The following is a 6,447-nucleotide window of genomic DNA, read 5'->3' as shown; positions in this document are numbered from 1 at the left end:
TTCTTTTATTTATTTTTATTTATTTATTTTATATTTATTTTATTTTATAATTTTTTTAATAAAGGGTAATTTGGTAATAAAAAAATATAATTGGTAAAAAGGACGATTTTAAAACAAACTGAAACTTTGGGGACCATTTTGGAGCGAAAAAAAAGGCGAGGAACGAAATAAATTTTCAGCCCCTACTTTGGGGACCAAAATCATACTTAACCCTAAAATCTATTATTATATATGATTAATTTGATAACAACCAAAATACATCATATGTAGGGATGTCAATGGGGCAGGGCGGGGGCGGGGGATGCCTCTCTGCTCCCCATCCCCGTCCCCGTTTCCATTTCCCACCGTGGGGGAATATTGCTCCCTATCCCCATTTTTCACAGGGCCCCATTTTCCGCGGAGACCCCATTCCATCTATCTGATAGTTCTAACTAATTATTAATTTCCATATGAATAGAGGTGTAAGTATTCATTCTATACAAAAATAACAAGATTTTATACAAAAAGTCTAAACAACAAAGATGGTGACTTCTTTCGAAATGACGCAATGGGGGGACGCAACGGCAAACCAGAGGATAGAGAAGTGGATAAGGTGGGAGACGTGACAACAGATAAGAGAATGGACACGACAACAAAGTTACGAAAAGTAACGCCGCAAATAGAGAGCACGATGCGGTGAGGATCATGGTACGGTGAGGTGTGACGATGTGGTGAGAAGGGAGAGTGGCGAGAGAGTGGCTGCAAAGAGGTTGGATGGAGTATGGACAACGTTAGAGATTTCTGAATTGAAGAAGAATTATGCAAACGAGAATTAGAAGTGTGTGTGCGTGCGTGCGTGTGCGTGTGAAATGACTAAAAAACATATATGAGAAATAAACTATTAAAGACTATTTAATAAATTTATGAACTTCAGAAAAATTTTGTCCCCATTCCCATTCATATGATACACCATATCATTATACATAAATTTTTTTTTTCAAAATTAAGATTTCTCTCCATTCTCCACTCATTCTATTTTCCTTGGTATTTTAACCCGTATGCTAATATTTTTAAAACTTATTACCAAAATACTACTATTTATTCACATGATATGATTTTATTACGGTTGCGGCTATTAATTTTTTTATATTTTGATTGTTTCAATATATTGATGCATATATATGGGTTAATTTTGTATCTCTAAAACTTTAAATAGGTAGATTTTGCTTCTAAAATTAAGTCCGTTTAAATTTCGGGTTAAACGGGCAAAACCCGATTAACCTGCAAAAAATAACGGATTAGACAGGCTAGCTCGCAGGCTAAATGGATGGCCCGTTTATTTTTCTTTTACATTTAAAAAAAAAAAGTACTTTTAGTCGATATTTCTTCCATCCCGACCCTAAAATCTAACCCATCAACTAAGAAAAATATTTTTAAAGATTTTTTTAATCTAAAAATGGTATTTTTTGTCAAAATATTTTTTAAAAAATAAAATTAAATGATAAACGGAATGGCATGTTTAACCCATTGGGCTGACTATAAACGGTCCAGAATAGAAAATTCTAGCCCGCAAATAAAGCGGACTTAAACGGACTAGCCCATTTAAGAGACTAATTTAATTAATATTTTATCTTATAATATAACATAATTGATAAAAACCAAGTTGGGTTGGTTTAGTGGTTAGCTCACTAGTCCGCTTAAGCAAGTGTCGGGGGTTCGAATCCCGCCTTGTGCATGCAGCAACCCATTGGCCAGCGACAAACCCTTAAACGGAGCTCAGTGAAAAACCAAAAAAAAAAAATATAATTGATAAAATGTAAACAATTATATCTAAAAATACGACTTAACTGGTACCAAAGTGTTCCAAAAAAATAATATAATTGATAAAATGTAAACAATTATATCTAAAAATACGACTTAACTGGTACCAAAGTGTTCCACATAAAACTAACATTGATAAGCTAAATCTGATGGACCTAAATTAATTTTATATATAGCATGTAGACTTTGCAAAACATAGCCTTTCCTATTGGTTTTACGATTTCAAAGTTCAAACACACTTGATTTCAATGAATGAAATAAACAATATTAATTCGTTTTGGAACAGTAGTACTAATATATAACCTATATAATTAACTTTGGGACACTAAAATTCGTCATGGCATGCTTCAAAATTTGAGCTAATAAGGATTAATTTATGTCTCGCGTTACAATTGGAGCTCACAAAAGTGACATCAATACTTTTATATAGTTTAATGTCTGTTACTTTAAGGGAAAAAAAAACTAATAACCTCGTATCTTCTTCATATATGGCTATATGCATTGAATGTAACATATATTCTTCCACACCTTGGTTGTCTCGTGTAAAAAAGACCAAATAAATAAATAAATATGATTTACTTTTTACCAAGTTATTATAATAAAGGTTAAATTAAGATGAGATAAAACCTGAAGTCTAATGTATGTATAGGTGTATGTGTTACTACTGTTATTACCTCGATTACAGAATCTTGATATGGATTCAAAAAGATCATATAAAAAGTGATTTTCAATACCAAGATATTGGTAAATGATCATGTAATTCAGCTGATTAAAGTTGACAGCCAATTACTAGTGACAAAGAAGAATTGAACCCACTATGGTTTAATTTATAAATAAATTAAAGTATTTTTTGTTTTTATTCCATATGAGTAGAATTGTTAAAATAAGTTAAATTCACTAAGTTAGTTTATTTATCTATTTAAACAGATATATTTTATTTTTAAAATTAAATCGATTTAAATTTTAGACTAAAAAAATTGAATCTAATTAATCCATAAAAACGTATGGATTAAACAAGTTAATCCGCGGACAAAATATTATTTTGTTTTAATATATTTCAAATATTATTTTCGCAAGACAAAATTATGAATTATCCTTCCAATTACTTACAAAAGCAAACTGAAAAAAATTCCACAACAAAAGTTTCACTCGTTTTGTGAGTTTTTTTTATTGTTTGTGACAATTTTAAACCCCTGTTAAAATAATTATAGTAGTTTTTTGCGCTTTAAAATTTGAGATTTGTTACATATTTAAGTATTTTTTTATTTAAATTCATTCAAGTAGATCTAACTAACACCAACAAAAATTACTCTTATTAAAGGAACGTGATCACACGCGTGTTTCATAACGCAATTATTCGTTTTTGTCTTCTCGTTTTCCGTTTCCTTCTTCTTCTCTTTCTCCTCCTTCTTCTTTTAAATTCGCGCACATAGATTCTTCTTCTACTTCTTCTGCTTCTTTTTCGCGCACGCATATTCTTTTTTTGTTTCTTCTTCTTCTTCTTCTTTTTTCGTTATAGTCATCACCAACAACACCAACATTTTGCTTGGTTAAGTGGAGTTATAAAATTTGATTCACTTTATTGTTAATGTGTTCAGACTGATTGAATGTTTATCACGTTTTATTCAGCACATGATTAATGTTCGGTTTAGTGGTGTTGGTCATTTCGGTTCACCTGATTGTTATGTGTTCAGTTGACTTCTTTTGCATGGAAAAATGCTATTCTTGATGATTTAATGTTTATGATGTTTTTTTCAGCACATGAATGTTGTTTGGTTCAGTAGAGTTGCTCATTTTGATTCACTTGATTGTTAGTGTGTTCAGTTGAGTCATTGTGTATGTAGAAATATTTTTCTTAATGAGATTGTTATGTGTGTTCAGTTGAGCCCTTGTGCATGCAGAAAAATTTTTCTTACTGATTGAATGTTTATCACGTTTTATTCAGCACGTGATTGGTATTCGGTTCAGTGGTGCTGGTCATTTCGGTTCATTTCGGTTCTGCACAATTCAAAACTCTTCTTCTTCACCTTCTACTGCTTCTTCACTAGATAGAGAAGGAGGAAAAGAAAAAAATACAGTAGCAACAATAACAAAAGAATGACGATAAAGAGAAAACACGTGAAAAAGAAGAAATGCGAAAAAGAAAAAAAAAAGAAAAAGGAGGAGGAGGAAGACGAAAAAAAAGAAGACGCTTCGTGCGTAAACGAGCGTGAAAAGAAAAAGAAAAAACATGAGTGGGAAAAAAAGAAGCGTGAGAGACGAAAAAAAGAGAAAAGTACCTGATTTAAAATCACTTGGATAAAATTTAGATGTTAAAATTGTTTAGATATAAAGAATATCTCTCAAAATTTAATGTGCTACAAACGTACACATATTATCGCAATTACTTAAAAAAATGTTTGATCCTCTTCTTTTGTTTTTCATATTATTTTTTATTTTCTTCCCTCTTTCCATTCCTTTTTTTTTCATATAGTATGTTACTTACACATGTTCTAGAAGATTAAGGCTTTATCGCTCGATCACACAAACACTAAAATTTAATTTACAATATTCTAAACTACTACTTTTGTTTCATATATATATTCCAGAAAAAATATTACACGTGCTCTAAATAATATATTACCCATCTAAATATTACAGTGGCAATACTCAATATCTAAGCACTGGATTATACATACAATATTTTAAAGAAATAAATCAATAATTATGTGTGCATGTGAATTTTCGCGTGTTAAAAGATTCGATAAGGTGGAGTAAAGAAAGAAAAAAAAGGAGGAGGATAGAAAATAAAGAAGATGGAGAAAAAGAAGAATATGAAAGATAATAAAAAAGAAGAGAAGAGTAAGATCAACGGAAAAGAGAGTTTCCGTTTATTGGTAGAACGTGGTTGTGCGTTATTTTAAATTTTAAACTATTTAGCTACTATTTTTACTATTATTTTATTACTATACATTTAAATCTCACATTCCAAGTTAAAATTAGGCTTTGAGCAATCTGAAGAGGTGAGAGAGCTAATAAGTAATAACAATACTTTATTTTTGACATGCAAACAAACGGGCCATAATTTAGTTTACCTTTGATCAATTCCCATGGTTTTATCCCAACGCAGTCTTTATGGTTAATTAGCAGATACAATCTTAATTAGCATCTTTCTTAATTAACAAAACTAAACATGTTATTCCTTTGGAAAAAAACTCCATCCTTATTAAACGCTTATTATGAAATAAAAAATATTATATTTTTTATTAGAATAGACTACTAATTTGATTTTTGTCTATTTTTTCGAATGAGAACGTGGCGTTCAATATAAAAATAATTTATCAACTCTAAACAAAAAATACTGATGTGTCACGTTAATCTTGTGTGCTAGTACATCTTGTTACTGACGTAGATGTTTGTTGCATACGTAAACAATATGAAATAATCAAGGACTTAGTTATCCTGATTGATCACTTCCGCAAAAAAAAAAAAAACGTCGCCGTTTCAATGAAACGCGATATTTCATACGTTTTTGGTGTTCATCTCTCTCATTGAGTCTAATTGGTTGAGCCCTAAGTCGTCATGAGCAGCAACAGCAACAGAAAGCTTGGTTCGACGCCATTTTCATAGGTTTAGAAGAGATGTAGACAATGATGAAGGCAAGAATGCAACTGTCAGTTCTGCTGTTAGTGTTGGAACAAGAAACAACAAGAAGAAGAGGTTCAATATTTCGCAGTGCCATTATGTAAAAAAAATTGGACAATGACATTTTGAGAATTTCCCACGAGTCTGGTAAGGAGCCAAGAAGTAACAATCCTTGAACCTCTTCGTCAAACTTGATACACAAGGAAGATAACTGATTCATAATTCCTTGGAAATTATTCAAGTGATCTGTCATTGATGTCCCATCTGTATACTTCAAAGCCAACAACTGCTTGATAAAAAACATCTTGTTATTCCCAGTTTTTCGAGCATACAACTGTTCAAGTTTAATCCAAAGGGTCCGAGCATATGTCTCTCCAATAATATGGTTCAATACATTATCGTCAACCCACTGCCTAATATATCTACAGACTTGCCTATGCAACAAAGTCCAATCATCATCAGATTTATCATTAGGCTTCTCTGTACCAAAGACCGGTTGATGAAAATTTTTGACATAAAGCAAATCTTCCATCTTTGACTTCTACAAATCATAATTAGGATCATTAAGAGTGATCATCCTACTAGTATTAGTATTAGCTTCCATTGTTCACAAAATCACAAGCCCAGAAAAATACAAACAAGCTCTGATACCAGTATGAAAGAGCCTAGCAGCGGAAACGACACAAATGTCCAACACAAGAACAATATAAAAGCACTCACAACACAATATGGCAGCAACTATAACAAACAAATACAGCAAGTAAAACAATAATAAGAACACACCGAGATTTTAACGTGGAAAACCCCCTCAATGTGAGAGGTAAAAACCACGGGTCGTCCAGACCAATGAAATAGCTCCACTATAATCAAATGAGGTACAAGAGAGTCTCAAACAAAGCACAAAAACGTGCATATAACTGGCCAAAACATCAAAGCACCAAAGCTCATATATGAGAAGTAAGAAGATGAAATATACCTAAAAAAATAGAGCTTCTATCAAAGCCAATTTCTCTCTCTGCAGAC

The sequence above is a fragment of the Arachis duranensis genome, chromosome 10 (assembly GCF_000817695.3).
Source record: "Arachis duranensis cultivar V14167 chromosome 10, aradu.V14167.gnm2.J7QH, whole genome shotgun sequence".
Taxonomy (NCBI): Eukaryota; Viridiplantae; Streptophyta; class Magnoliopsida; order Fabales; family Fabaceae; genus Arachis; species Arachis duranensis.
This window is presented reverse-complemented; position numbering follows the sequence as displayed.